The following is a 16,180-nucleotide window of genomic DNA, read 5'->3' as shown; positions in this document are numbered from 1 at the left end:
ACTAGTATAATATTAATAAATGTACTCAACTTAAAAATTCTTACACTGACAATGAAGATGATAATAGGTTAGTGTCTTGCTCATTCATTAACGTTCATTCATTTCGTAATAGAGGATTTCCACCTTTGTAGGTGTGTTGCTTTGGTAAATGTTGCTGGTTTGGTGGTTCAGCAAGAGACCTGGCAATGAGTATTCTGGAAAAGCACAGCTTTCTGTCTTTACTGGGAGGAATATGCAACAAACAATAAAACAAAGCAATGGATAAGCTTGAAAGAAATGTTATACGTGACTATCTTAAGCATCTGCTCATGACAATGAGAGCTCTTAAGCATGCTCTGTGACGGTATTATAGAGGATGGACTAGACGGACATACGGTGGGAACCAGCAGAGCTTTTCTTAAGCCAATAGTGGTCATAGTAGAAAGAAGTAATCTCTTCCTGGAGTGCCTTTTATTTCTAACACTCAAAATAATTTTGAAAAATATTTTTTTTTGCCATTCAGAACAAATTATACGTATTACCCCCCAGTCACCTCACTATCTTATTTCTGCAAACTGCATCAATGTGTATCTGAGGCCAGTGCACCAGACTATTTTCTTGGGCACTGCTGAGAGTAAGAGGCACTTTGAAGTCCCCGGAAAATACTGTTCACAGGAGATGTTGAGTTTATTTTTAAAGAGCTTAGCTGTGAAAATGCAATGCAAATGATTTAAATATTTTGTGATAAATGCTGACAGGAAAAGATTTGTTTGTGAAAAGCCAGGAACTTTCTGCTAAGGGAAAGCTACTATGACTTTGGCATTTTTATTCTGTCTTTCTTGGCACTCTACCAGGGGTTGGCATTTTTGTTCACAGGTTTCGGTTCTCTTGGCAAACACTGATCAGCTAAAAAATTATGTTGCCAATTAAAGGTGGATATGAAAGACAGTCCTACTACTTTTTTTTTTTTTTTTAATTATTATTTTTAAGAAAAATGGTGCAGAGTCTATTAAATCATTTCATTACAGCTAGGGTTAGAGGCAGAAGAGAAATCAAGAATCCCAGCCAGAATTTAATTCTGAATCAGCTTCTGTTGTTTTAAAATGAGTTTTGAGACTTAAGCCCAATTGATGCAGTAGGTCTGTGGAGTAAGACCTTCTTCCAGAAGGTCAATATGGATTTCTCCTTCTTTTTCTTCTTAACTGACCAGTGATTCCTGGACCTCAGAAATCTGCCAGCCAAGCTTTTACCTATCATCATATGTTTCCACCAGGGATTTCAACTGTGATGAAACCATATATTCTGAAGAGGCAACATTTAGTCAAAACACCTCTTAAGGCTTTGAGCTAGATTATTTGCACAGTGCTTTTGTCATGAGTCTCAATCCTCATTCTTAGAGCAAATGCAAGAGCTCTCTTCAAGACTTTGAGAAAGCATCTTCTCCACCTGCCATTAGCAACTTGTTAATAAGGATTGACAACATCCATATAGATCAAACTCAAGGTCAGTAACAGCAAGAGGGTGATCCCTGTGGACTGTCTTGAAGAACAGTAAAGAAGCTTTTTCCTAGCTGGCAAGCTGAGCAAACTGCCTGTTACAACTTTATGGCTGATGATATTGGCATTTTATGTAGTACCCAAGTTTATGACTCTAGACAGGAAACAGGCAGCAGTGTGAATGGGCAGCCAAGTGATGCTGCTATGCCCTGGAGGAGGAGTAACAATGCTGCAGGTCAGATTTTCATCATTTATGATAATGCATTAAAGGAAGATAATTGAGCTGTGAAGCTAGAAATCACCTGCTCTGTTTGTTTGTTTGTTTGTTTGTTTGTTTGTTTTTCTTGGAGAGAATTTTAGTCCTGGTGAAAAGTGGCAGATTGGCCACCCTGGAGTCTGGAGTCCTTTTGTTTGTCAAAGAGCAAGTACCATATGAACAGCAACGATATTCTCTTGTTCTCCCTGCTAAATGCCAGTGAGATGTCACTGCTTGCTCACAGTCTTTTTCTTCCTATTATTATTATTTTCTTCGCTATTGAGACTGTGTTCATGTAGTCAGTTTTACTGGTGATTCTTGTGTGTGCATTGAGTGCATAAATTGAATTCAGGCCTGCTCCAAGCCCCAGTGGTGTGGATGGACTTTTATCTCTTTATTGACATGAAAGAAACTTGTATAGAGTTCTATGAATGAAGTTCTATGATTGCTGTCACCTGAAAGACCGATAACCTAAGCTTCCTGATTAGGTTTGCCAGACTCATTCCCTCTTCAAATTGTGAATGTTCATATCATATGCCTTCTAATCTCCCTCAAGCAATTGCAACTCATATGTAATTCATATGTCATGTATCTACATACCATTAAGTAATAAGCAAAGATGCTAGTAAACAAGTAATACCAACAAATAAAAAGCTAATTCCTGAAAGTCATGACCTTTCTGTAATCACAGATAATAGTTTCCAGGTGCACTGAACATGTTCTCTGTCACCAGTTATTTCCTTGTGTATACATAAGATACTCAGGGGCTGTAGTGGTCTAGCCCAGAAATGTCCTTTTTTTTAAGTCAAATAACATAGTAATAACAATCATAATTATCTAATACTTTACTAGACAGTATTATTTTTCCTCTAGTGGTCTATGTAAAAACATGAGGGATGTACTCAGAACTCAGAATAATTTGTTTTCTGCCTTTCCAGACCAAGTATTTATTTATTTTTATTTTTTATTTTTCCTGAACCTAGGTCTTTGGCATTTATTATTTCATTGGCTGCTTTTGTCTTGGAAGTGATACTTAGATGCTTAGATGGACAGAGGTAGTGTCTCAGAGAAAAATCTTTCCGCCCCAGAAAATAAAAGTGAGGGTCTGATAGAATCATAGAGCAGCCCATGTTTGAAGAGACCTCCAAAGGTCATCTAGTCTAAAATGATCTTTCCCTTTCTTTTTGAAAAGGAATTTAGGTGAGATTATCTAGCAGCCCTGTTCAGTCACATGTTAAAAACTTACAGTAATGGAGACTCCGCTGCATATCTGGGGAAGTTGTTCCAGTGATCGGTTGTTCTTACTGTATAAAATTTCTTGACATAAATCAAGATGAAACCTCTCCCAGTGCAACTTGTATCTTTGCTATTTGACTCAGGCCAGCCAGCTTTTGTATGCTTAGCCACCAGCATGTTAAACATCAGCTGTAAACTGATTGTTGCAGTTTCCTCCATAGCACAAGACAGGCACCACAAAGATTCATTTGTGTCTTTTCATGTCTTTTCTACTCTATCATGAGCTGAATTATCTATTGGAGACACCTGTTTACACTTTGCCTGTAAAAATACTTTAGACTATCAGCTTTAAACAGGAGGCTTCATCATTCCTACCCCCAGTGTGTAATATAACCACTAATATTTTTGATGACATATAGAAAGAATATTAACCTTTCTTGACCAGAGTTGATATAAGCAATATACAAGTTTGAATGAGTTGCTCCTTTTCAAGGGACAGAAAGAGTTCATCACATTAGGGTATAAGTCCCACATCTTAGATTGGAAGCACAATAAATTTACTTGGAAAATCTAAATTGAATAGGTTGATGTATAAAGATCACTTAATATATTGCAATAGATTTCTTTTTCTATTTATTTCAATGCTATTTCTTTTTACCTGCCATTAAAAAAAAAAAAAAAAAAAAAAAAAAGAGAGAGAGAGTTATTGTCTCTGTCTAGTTTCATGTTCTTGGTGTTGTTTTTCGTTTGTTTGTTTTGTTTTGTATTTTTCCTGCTGTTGCAACTTTTAACCTTATACAAAGTGCACACTTCAAAGTTTGCTTTAAAATTCAAAGGGTTGTTCAGGTGCACCAGAACCATACAGCCAATGAACCAATGTTCTGTTCCCTTGCTTTATATTGGTCCTTCCTGTTTGAATTAGGAAGCTTAGATCTTCTATACCCTGCTGAGAGTGAATGTTTAGGTATTCAGAGAAATCAAAGTTTAAAGGATTCCCAGGGATTTTAAGAATTCACTTTTCCTGAAATAAAATGATCCTGAAGCCACTGGTTGGAATTAGGAGCTAAAAAGCAAAAGGTGGCTGAGCATAAAATAAAAGAGCAAAAATAAAGAACAAAATAAGTTTATACAATTCTGGAAAAAAACGTTAATGGTCAAAACTCATCTGTTTCCTCCACCAGCTTATTCTTAATAATAACAATAATAACAACAACAAACACACAATTTTTATATATATTTATATATTTATATATATCTTTATATATTTATATATATTTATGTATCATAACAGAAATCCTACTACACTGATTTATGGGGAGTTAGGAATAGTTTTAGTCCTTAATCTACTTGACTGTGCATCGGATTCAACATAATACTTGCTTTATGAGATTCTTCATGTCCAAAATCTAATCAAGTACCTGGGCAGAAAAATCACAGAAGCTGAAAAATGTGTTACCAGTCATCTTCTCCACCCCTTGTTACAGCAGGACCATTTCTGTCTAGTCAGTGATAGCCTATTTTTATCTGCTACATATGACAGACATCTTCCTTTTTCCTGAGAAGATTTCCACAATTTGTAATTTTATTTTAGGCTTTTTTAATGGATTTTTTATTCATCTTATTCTGTTCACTTCATTGGACTTCTGATTAACAAGTTTTCTTGCCCTTGCTCTTTAAATCCTTGTAGACAGCTGCCATATTCTTTTGTTGCATTGATGGATTTTTAGAAAGACAGTTATTCTTTTGTTTGTTTGTTTGTTTGTTCTATCTTGTTTTGTTTTTCTTAATAGGCTTATTTGTAAGGTGCCGGTGTGCTAACTCTAGAAAATATAAATCTTACTTTGGCTTATAGGTAATGATATGGTATGTGGGAAAGGTATATTCCACTTTGATGCAGGCTACACAATAAACACTATGTGGAAAGAATTTAGAGTAGGAAGTCAAAGTCCCATGTGTGTTGCAAAGAGCTCTATTTAAATGTTGAGGCTTTAAATACTGGTGGATGAATTGGGATATAACAGTGATGTAACTTTGTCTAAATTGGCTAGAAGCAAAGGTGAAGGAGAGGAGTCAGTGTCACAGTAGAAGTAATGCTGCATCATAATACAGTATTTTTGCAGGAAGGTGGAGGGTGCATCAATCCCGAGAAAATATTGCAGTCTTAAGTGGAAACATTGGCTGAGACAACTAGGAAAAAGCTGTAATACAACTGGTTTATTTTACCAGGATTTGGGGTTACCTGTGGTTTTCTAGCAGGCAACCGACTCATCACATGCTGATTCACCAAATTTATTGGGGAAGTTTTGTTTTGGAAATGTAGTAGCAATCTTTTTCCCTCGGTTAGAAACAGTAGTTGGACTTACTTTAGCTTCAAAAAAGAAAAAAAAAAAAAGGCATACCAATTTATAGCCTTTTTCCATCTGATTGCTACAGGTGCAGCTCCATTATAACGATAGGAAGCAAAGTGAAGAAGGGTGGAAGAGTGAGCATATACATTTTTCTCTTTGCTTTTTCCTTAAGTACTTTAAAGAAGGATTTAATGCCAAGTTGTAGTATAAAGGTCTCATCAAAACAGCATAAACTGTCAGCTTTTCCAAAATAAATCCACCAGTTCAGCCATCATTTCTATAAGGTGTTGACAGCACTACACTGAAATTAAATAGCAAATGATGGTTCTGTTCACCTGACTTAATTTCTAGGACTCTCCCTAAGAATGTCCTAGAGATCTTAAACTCACTGGGGAGCAGCATGTTGAGCTCCAGGATCTTACAGCTCAAATTTTGCTGTGTGGGCCAAAGTTCATATTGTAGAAAATCTATCTTTTTTTTTTTTTTTTTCAAAGCTGAGTGACACATCTGAAAGCAAACTAAGGAATACATGTAAGGTTTCGTTTTTGAGATTTCTAAAATTCTGCATGTGTTTTAAAGAGCTCTGGCTTATGGTTGCACTGGAAATCAACATTTGACATGTCTTTACTTCAGTGTGCTGCAATAAATTATGTTTCTATAATGTTGTTGGGAGAGGAGCAAAGTCATCTTGTAAAAAGTAACATCATGAAGAAAAAATGAAAACAAAATCTCTTTTTTTTCCTGTGGCTTGTTGAGTGTTGTTGTTAGAGCTCTCCTGGCCTCTCTTATCCTGTAGGTAATGAACTGAATCCAAACCTTAGAATTTAGAATTTTTGTACTGCATCACATTAACAGGATTCCAGATCACTTATTTGGGCCCAAATAGTTCTGTTCAATTCAAGTTTTCTTTGGATTGCCCAGATGCAGTGTCAGAATATGCAGGAAGGCAATCAGGGAGGTGGTGTTTTCTCTTGCAGCGTTGCCAGCTGTAAGCAACCTTGATAGAGTCTTCCAAGATGAAGCTTCCTCATGATCCAAATTTCTACTGTTTATGAACAAACATAGTTAATTCTTTGTACGTTTCATGTTCAACCAAAGAAGTCACCTGCAGTCTCTGCTCCTGTATCTGCAACCTCAAAACTTTGGTGTGGCTAGAATTGAAGAATACCCAAAATGAGGAGGAAATTTATTGAGTCAACAGTTCCCAAAGCCTTTTTGAGTGCTGTTCAGATTTCCAAGCTTTGCCTAGCAAAACATTTGATACAGAAAAATTGATGTGCTTCTTGCTGGTATGTTCCTGGAATGAGATCCCTTCATAAGGCATACAACTTTCTGAAGATTAGTGAAACAGGTAATTTGAGACCTTCAGTGCCATTTTAATGAATCTAGACCAAAGATTAAAGCCTTGTTGCTAGAGCAGACTGTGTGTCTCATCCCCTACTGACCTAAGTGATAATTTACTAACATTTATTCTAATGGATAAAGATTGTACTTCAGGGCAGCTGGCTGACATTTGCTCATACTCTTGAGGAGAGTAGTCATTTATGAAGGATTTTGACCTTTTCTCCTTTTTTTTTTTTTTAATGTCCCAGTAGGGGATTGATGTTCCCTTTGCATTTGAAGTGGACAGTACTGTTGACTAACATTATAAAGGAGCCATAGTTCTTTTCCCTAGCAACTTCAGGAGACTTAAATATAAAGGTCAGAACTTTTCTTTTATGTTGAATTTCTGTTGCTTTTCAATGGACACTTGAAGGTTTGACTGGCCAGTTCCTATCAGTTAATACTTAAGTCAAACACATCTCCTGCTTCTTTTCTCAAGGTCAGGCAGTTACGTTCTGGGAGACACACAAGGAACTTCCACAAAGCCTGTTTTTATATTAGAAGACTCTGTCCTGCAGCTGCTCACTGTGTTTCTTTAGCTCTCAGAAGCAAAAAGACACTTCTAGGAAAGTTGTGTGTGACTGTATAAACCCATCAAATTCATTTCCACTTCTTCAATGAAAAATGGCACATGGAGTTGCAACTTTTTTAAGATAGAAGGTAGGGTATTTAGAAAGCCAATATTAGTGTTGATGTTGTAAGAATAAAATTAAAAATGGATGTACTGGGGAAATTCATTCTTACCTTTTATTTTCGCTTCCTAGGACAAAACATTCAGGTCTGGATTAATTCTGTCTTAGTAGTGACTTGAGCCTACAACTATTGTAAAAGGTTGTACATAAACACCTCTAGATGATAATTCAGGTTTGAGGTATGATGAAAAGCCCATCTCACTCCACTAACCACTGAGTGACCTTAGAATATCATACTCTTAACCTGACTTCCTTATATAAATTCCAAGAGTTAGATGGAATTATATAGATTGAAGCAAACTGAAGATTCACTTGGTGATAAAAATAAAACAGAATGCTTTGTTTTTAGATGTGAAATTGCTTTCAGTAAATGAGCAGGGGGAGGACAGGGGAATATTTTAGTTCTGAGTATGAATTTCTGTCTTCCTTCTGCATTAGAGGTACTCTCTATTATCTGCACTGAAAAAAAAGAAAAAATGGAATGAGTGGGGAAAAAAAAAGAAAAACACAACTTTTAAACAAAAACAAGCAAAAAGTTTGACTTGGAATAAAATGGAATGGAAATCCATTGTGAACTTTCAGTGAACTACTGAAAACTGATAAAAAGACTATTACTTTCATTAAAAGCATCATGATTCTTTATTTCAAATACCTATTTTCTATTTAAAGTGGCATGAACTGAAGTGGCCAAATCTTAAAAAAGGTGAAAACACATAAAATAATAATAATAATAATAATAATAATAATAATAATAATAATAATAATAATAATAATAATAATAATAATAATAAAGAAGACATAAACTAAGGTCTACATGGTGTTTGGTAATCTGAAACCACAACACGAATATTAACTTCTGTGAATTTGCAATATATCAGTCAGTCCAAAAGAATACTCATAGCAGAAGAGGACAAAATGAAACATACCTACAAGTTCCTCACAAAAGCAATGAAGAAATGGTTTGCAAAATCAGGAAATTAAGGAGGTGATGCGCTTTAGGCAGGCATCTGGTGCCCTGGATATTAGGGTGAAAGGGAGATTGAAGCTACTGGGTGACACTGCTGCAGGGCTGGTGTCTGTGTCTTCTGGCAGACACAGAGATAACATGCAGCAGTGTCAGTCCTAGTGCTGTAATAACCAGTGATAACATACAGTCTTTCTGGGGAGAGAACAAGGTGCTTTTCCTGTCCTTCTGCCCCCACCAGGGCCAGCATGGATTAGAGACTTCTGCCAGACCCTGAAATTAAACAGAAAAGCCCTCATGGTGACTGCAAGCTTAAGACTCAGTTACAGATTACACCTCTTCATGTACCATGTCTTCCTTTCTTTTAAAAGCTATAAAGTCATATCTGAGATGATGTACTTTCATGCTAGGTGGATTGTGGATTTGAAAGCCCACATCAAGTAAAATTGATCAAAGTAACTGTAGATACCAAACCTGGCAGCGGCTTGTCTCTTGGGTGCATTTTGTCAAGTGCTCGCAGAAAGCTACAGACTTAAACTGGCCCCACCTAAAAGAGAGGCTTTGCAAGGGATTCTGCAGTGCAATGATAGAAACGGTGGTAAATAGCATTAATGGTGAGTGACAGTCGTGCCCTATTTTTCCATATCACTCAGCAGTGAGTTGGTTACCTTCCTTAGATGAAAGTTTCTTTGGCCCTTGCATCAGACTGCATTTCAGACGGAATTATGCTGTGCTGTGTCAGAGGGCAGAGATCTATGCATGTTGAGGCAAATGGGCTGAAAAGTGGGAAAGAACAGAAAGAAAATAATGAGCATCTGTGAAATCTGGCATACACAGGATTCATGCAACTAGACATAATCCATGAGTGAGGGGAAGGGTATACTTCAATAAATAAGCTACTTTATTAAAAATGTAAATGACACTAAAGCTATAGAATATGTGCCAGCATTCCAGCTTACACTGAAAAATGATAGAAAAGTATGATTGACAATTTTTAATGCAATTTAAATTCTCTCTCTTTTTTTTTTTTTTTTTTCAAAATCCATAATATGGGTTGTAGGAAGTGTTCATTAAACCTAAAAATGAGCAATTCAAACACTTGTGAGAGCCATAGCATAGGGATAAATGAGCAAGAACAGAAATAAAAACAGTACCAGTGGTGGTAGTATTATTTTCAGAAAGGCTGAAAAAGAACATTGCTTCTGTGATCTTAAGCATAGGGATTTCTACAATAGAGAAACACCTGAAAAATTATAGCACAAAAGTGTAAGTGTTAGAGAAACATTAAATCAGTATTTGATCCTGGACCCAAGACATATAAAATAGAAGGGCAGGATAACAGACTGATTCTTCTATGTGTATACATGATAGTGGGTGCAATTCCCTGTGTAAATTGCTTAAAATGCATCAATATATTCCATGATTACTGCCACTAAATAATATGAGACATGATCATTATTAATCATTATTTTATTACTGTTGTAATAAAGCTCTAGAAATAGACATATCAGGTGTAAATGAGCATTGCTCTGTTGATTTTCAATGTGGTGATGTTGATGTGCATTATTGAGGAGCAGTTCAGAATCTGGACATGGATATAAGAAAAGCTTCCTACACACAGAAAAAAAAAATGTTTCTCTTTTACTGGAGATACTTTAGCTTTTTGTTTGTTTGTTTGTTAAACCTGTACAATAAAATAGACATTTACCTGTAAAATACCAAGCATTAAGTTCTTGTATACTCAAAAGTTAACAGGTGGTAAAAATGCTTTCAGAGTAATCCTGGTGTTTTATTGTTAGATTTCATCATATCAGCATTTCCTGCCTGATGGGCTGGTGTTCTGTAAAGGTAAGCTAATGGAAGCACGAGCTTCTTCTTCAGTATTAGAAAAAGCTGCTTTGGTTTCCCACGTGAATTATGAGGCTTGTGCTGTGGTTCTTCAGGTCTTGAGATTACTGATCAGATCAGGTTAGGGACTTGCTCCTCTGCATATGGGAAGCCTTGCAGGGAGTGCGAGGGTGTGCTGGGTTGGCAGCTGGGAAACCTGAGAGCACCAGGGCTTAGCTGGAACCTCCAAAGTACTCCAGGGCACTTCCCGCAGCAGCCAGGCTCTGTGGAGCATCGCGAGTGATCCCAAGGCACCTTATGCAAGGGTAGAGCTGATGGCTTCCATTTTCTGGAAAGTTCCAGCTTGTCTGCTTGCTTTTTGCTCTACTGATTTAATTTTTTTCCCATGCAGTTTCCATAACAGAGGGAGCACCTCAAGCTCCAAAAATTAGGGGCATTTCTGGGGCTGGGAGTTGAGGCCATATAATTTTCCCACAGGAACAGACACATGACAGTAAGGAGGCTCAAAATTATTATTCCTGCATACATATCTGCATTGCCGGAGGATCCACTTCTGGATGAAAAGAACTATAAATGTAAGGTATTATTAGCACATGGCTTTGTAGTGAGCCACCCTCAGGCCACATTAAGGTTTTTGATGTTTCTCAGTTGCAGCCTCTAAAGGGATCTTACCATGATTTCAGACAAAAAAAAAAAAAAAAAAACTCCTTAAAAAAAATAAAAATAAAAATGAAAGTGCTTGTGTTTTGATTTTATTTTCTGTTTGTAGCTGATGTTTTGTTAAGATGCAGGATGAGCATCTTGATTATTCCCTTTTAAAAGTGGCCTTGATCATTTAAACATGTAAATTAAATTAAAAGATCTGGTGACCTTTTTATTGAGGTCTCTGAATTGCTGCAAGGAGCCATCCCTACCTCCTAGTGTTGCAGGAATACCTCCTGCTAGGGAACACAGTATCAGGCTGTGTTAAAAATACCCCGAGGGCCATATTGACAAGGGGAAACTCACCCACAGCCTTTTTAACATTCAACAACAGTGTAACTTGTTTGTTTCCTCTGTGTTGGAAATGTCAACAAATGTCACCCAAGTTCTTTGCTTTCCTTTCTTATCTTTTGACATATTATTTGATATGTGTGTGAGAGTGTAGGCTATATTAATAAGGGAGATTTATTCTCCAGAGAATTAACAGAGTGAGTGTTAGACTGCACTGAAGAAAGGTTTCTTCTATTAGTTTTGTCATTAGAAAAGAAACAATGCTTTACAAAAGACTTATTGAAGAGAGAGATCAAAAGAAGACCTATTAGTTCTTAGTGGTCTGTCCTTCTGTTAGCATGGGGTCACTGTTAATTACTCTAGGATTATCCTTCTGATGAAGTGTGGTTGTGCTTTGCCCAGCCCATTTTAAAATGCTTTTTATCAATGCGATTCACATTACTTTTCTGGGAGACCGTTTCACAGTCAAGACATCTTGGATCAAATTTTCATAAGAGATTAACTATCTTTAATTAAATAAAAATTTCATAAATTATTTAGTTCCCCAAAAGTGAGATTCCCAAAGGTTGTTGATGACAATTAGAACCTTAGTTGCTTTTTGAAACTAGTCTGCAGTTCCTAAACCTCTACAAGCTTTCTTATTTTATTTAATTATTTATTTATTTTAATAGTAGCCTTTTCCTTTAATGAAGCTGCTGGTATTCAGATTAAGTTATCCTTCAAAAATGTTAATATATTATACATTATAGTATTAGGTGCATAATATAATTATAATAAGTAGAATACGACATTTAACATTTATAAGGCACTTTTTGTGTTAGTATAATGACTTAATTATGGCAGTGCTGAAAGGTCCCCAGATCAATTGGAATTATACTTTGCACATACTATGTGAAGGCATAGAAAGAAACATTTTCAGCCCAAACTTCTTTCACATGTGTTGACAGGACAGAGAAACAATGAAGGGTGAAAGTCTCTGTTTTCATAGTAAATACAGAGAACTTGCATAGAAGAATATTAGGAGATTTGCCAAAGGACAAACACCAGTAGTCTGTGGCAGAACTCTGAAAAGAAGTCTCTGTGCATGACTCCACCTTCCTTTCTTTTCATCTTCAGCTGTTTCATACACACAAAATTTTGATGATTTATATACCTCTGCAATTTGATAACCAATTCTTTTTCATCTCTAAGTTAAATGTTTCAACTATTTGTAGGCAATTAGTCACTGTTACATATATTTCTTCTTTGTTATAATTATTATATATTTATATTTTTTATTCCAATCTGTCCTCTGGGGGAAAAAAAAATAGTTCCGCTAAAACATGCCTGGATTCATCTGTGAAATTACACCCTGTAAAACATTTGAAAGACTATGCACCAATGATACGCTGTCTCCTTAGTGCAATGTGCTCCAATTGAAGTTTTCAGCAGCCAGGGTGGGATGTGACAGTGAGGCGAAGATGCAGGTATGCAGCCATGCCACTGGCAGCAGCCCTACCTCTAGCCTCTCTTCCAATTTACAGACCATGGAAAACTTACAAAAGCATGGCTATGAAAGGTAAAATGCACACCTCATCACTGTAGGATTTCTAATACCAGGTGTCAGGAAGCTTGTGAAATAAATAAATTCTTAAATAATATATATTTTTTAAATTACTATTATGAGTGTGTAAATAAAAAAAAAAAAAAAAAAAAAAAAAAAAAAACTACAGGAAAAATAGCAAGCCTTGTACAATATTTTATGTTACATTAATCTGTGATCACCTAAAACACCCTCTTAAACCCACATAGTTAACTTTTACCAAACTTTTAGCACTATTGGAAATAAAACTTGCTTCAAATGTTATATATGTTTGAGAGATTGAGATGGGGAATCTCATCTGAGTTTAATTCAAATGAGCACATTTGTTGAAGTGGTGGAACCAGTATACTTTCACTGATGATTTCAGGTGTGGAGTGATAGATAAAGAGTTAAATGCTGAAGTCTTTTTCTGACCCCAGCTGCATTTGAGGTATAACTTATGTAAAGGAGTCCTCTGTATTCTTCTTCCATGTTCGCTCTGTCAAACCTCTCATTCACCTCCTTTTTATGCAGAGACTGTGGGACATCTTGGTAAGATCAGTCCTGTCTTTAAAGCTTATTCTCCCCATGCCAGCAATCTTTTAGAGCAACAACTTCTTGAAAGGAACCAATAAGAACAAAGTGGTCTGGAAATGCTGGAAAACAGTCAATTGGGCACCTTTTGCATTTTTCTCCCCGCTTTGTCCTTTGATTAATTTGCCTGCATCTTGATTAGCAGCTGTCTGCAGACAGTGAGTATATCTGAATCTTGAGTTGTTTGTTATTGTTTCAGTATCCTGTTTTTCCAGTTGCTTTCTGACTTGCTGATAAAGGAATGATGCTTTTGCTGGATTTTAAGGATAGTAACTTCCTAGAAACTGAAGGCTCCTAAGCAATAGACACCTTATTAAGAGAAGTTAGATTTCTTTCATGCTTCAGAAAAACAGCTGTTGTTGTCAGGTTATGAACAGTATTGCAGAGGAATTATTTTGGCTGTAAGATGGCTTTGACGCAGAGACACAAGTTTTCTGTATGTGAGCAGAAACATGCTGTAAATACATTGTGCTTATATGCCAAAAAGCTTGTTTTGTTCTCAGGGCCTCTTGCACGGGAGAGTGCACAGTTTACAGATGCTCCTGAAAGCTTCATCATTGATGCAGGGTGTTCCCTTCTGCTTGCAGGTTTCCCTGTGGCTCTCATGTAAACTATCACATTGCACTGCCTGCCTTTGTTCAGCTGTGGTGAAATGTGAGATATGAAACTTCAGGGAGATATTTCCATATATCTGGATAGGTTCACACTGTTTTCTGAACATGCTTGTGTCATCCCTGCATTCTGTGGTTCTTTACATTGTGCCAGATATACATTAAGATCTCTGGAGATGGGATGGAGCCTTTTTTTTTTTTTTTTATGTTTTGTTTTGTTTTGTTTCTATTAAGTTATTAATATGTGCTATTTGAGGTCTTTACTCTTCAGATTCTGCCAGTGACAATTTCCATGTTCAGGCAAAGGGCACTGCTGCAATGAACCAAATGCACTGAATCATCAAGCCAGGAAAGATGGGAATCTGGGATAAGCCTGAGAGACTGAATTGCCTCTTGTTCATTTGTCTTCTTGTAAAGCCTATTTTATCATAAGTCTCATGTTTCCTCCTTACAGGGGTGAGCACAAATGGGGATGGTGAGCACAATCTCCATTTGTGCTCACCTTATGCACCCCCACTCCTTTGACAGGCTTATGAAAAAGTGAGATGATGACTTTATTTGCTACCACAATTGTCTTAAATTGGAAAAAAAAGAAGAAAATTTATTTTATTTATTTTTTTTTTTTTTAAAAAAAAGCAATTTAAATTGATTTTGAAAGTGGGCAATAAGCTCAAAAGAGGGCCTCTAGAACCCTTGCTGCCCTGACCATCATTTGGCTGTAATCATTCTCAGTCATTTTGACAAAGGATTGATTTCTAGCAATAGCTTTACCATAATTTATCAAGCAGTGCAATCTGACCTCCCCTTTGTGTCTGGAATATTGATCCATGAAATATGACTCTTCTTGGCTCTGCCTAATACCTGAGCCAGGGCTACAAAGTGTGACAGATGGGGGAAATTGTTAGTTTATGTTCTGGAGAGATGTACTCGTTACAATAAATGCCGGTTTGATAGGATCATCTTCACTAGAAATGAATTTCCTTATGAATAAAGTTCATTATTATAGAATCCACTAGTCTAGTTACTCATCTCCATTATGTTTAAAGTCATGTGTGAAAGAGGTAGTATTGTAGACAGCTCAAGGGCAGAAGCTGTTCTGGCTATGCACTAGGATCAGGACTGCCTTTTAAATTTGTGATATTAAAATATGTAACTAGTTTACACTGCAGAATCAAAGAATAGTTAAGGTTAAAAGGAAGCTCTGGAATTCATTTAGATCATGTGCCTGCACAAAACAGAGTCAACATGGGCAGGTTGACCATAACTATGTTCAGTCGTGGTTTGAACATCTTCTAGGACAAAGACTTCTCAACATCCCTGGGCAGGCTGTGCAGATGTTCAACTGCTTTTAAGGTATAAAGTGTTTCATGCATTTAAATGAAATTCTCTGTATTTCAGTTTGTGTGCATTTCCCTTTGTCCTGTCACTAGATATCACTGGGAAGAGTCTGGCTCCATCTTCTTTATTTCCCCCAACTAGGTGTTTATATATATGGATAAGATCCCTTTGAGCCTTTTCTTCTCCAGTATGAATGGTCCCAACTCTTTCAGCCTTTCCTGCTTATGTTTCCTGTGTATGTGTGTATATATATATATATATACACACACACATATATATATATTCCCACATGGATATTTGTCCCATACAGCCTCTATTGGGCAGCACAGTTTGCCTATTCAGTTGTTGGAGAAAATAAAGCAGAAAGGGATAGCAGCCACACAGAGCTTACAAACTAAATTATTGGCCTTACCCTTTGCTCAGTTGTCTGCATTTTGTTTCCTTTTTATTTGCTCCAATTTAGAAATTGTTTGCTGTTACCAAAGAAAATGAGAGACTCTCTGGCATCTAGAGCACCCACAGTGCCTCCTTACTACAGATGAATAAGAAAGAGCAAGAGTATGAAAGAGCACAACCAGTGCATGTCAAGACCCAAGAGAAAACAAGCTATTGAAAAGAGAGAAAGCAAAGATTATTTGTATGGAATCAAGAATAACCTTCAGGATAGGTTTCACTGTTGTAATCATTTAGTACTCTTTGGCCAGCTCAGATATGTATGATGATTCTTTGAGCAAATAAATATCAAATACCTCATGATGTCCTGGTAGTAACACCCTGCAGAGGACCTGTCACAGATGATATATTCACCATCCTTTTTATCATTGTCAGCAAGTGCCACCACATCTGTATTCAGAAAACTGAGATGTTAGTTTGATATAGAA

At 36.6% G+C, this 16,180-nt stretch overlaps 1 protein-coding gene across 5 annotated transcripts in view; it reads left to right on the top strand.

Annotated features, from left to right (window-relative positions):
• Positions 1–16,180, top strand: part of LRFN2 (leucine rich repeat and fibronectin type III domain containing 2) — a 225,064-nt gene that overhangs the window by 149,863 nt on the left and 59,021 nt on the right. The window contains exon 4 of one of the 5 annotated variants that reach the window (XR_011808172.1): positions 15,763–16,055. The exons of the other annotated variants lie outside the window; for them this stretch is intronic. The gene's annotated coding sequence lies outside the window, so the exon portion shown is untranslated. Of the gene's footprint in view, positions 1–15,762; positions 16,056–16,180 lie in introns of those variants that run through there. 5 annotated transcript variants of the gene reach the window in all.

The sequence above is a fragment of the Anas platyrhynchos genome, chromosome 3 (assembly GCF_047663525.1).
Source record: "Anas platyrhynchos isolate ZD024472 breed Pekin duck chromosome 3, IASCAAS_PekinDuck_T2T, whole genome shotgun sequence".
NCBI classification, from domain to species: Eukaryota; Metazoa; Chordata; class Aves; order Anseriformes; family Anatidae; genus Anas; species Anas platyrhynchos.
Note: the sequence above shows the minus strand (reverse complement) of the source record. Positions and strands in the feature narration are given on the sequence as shown.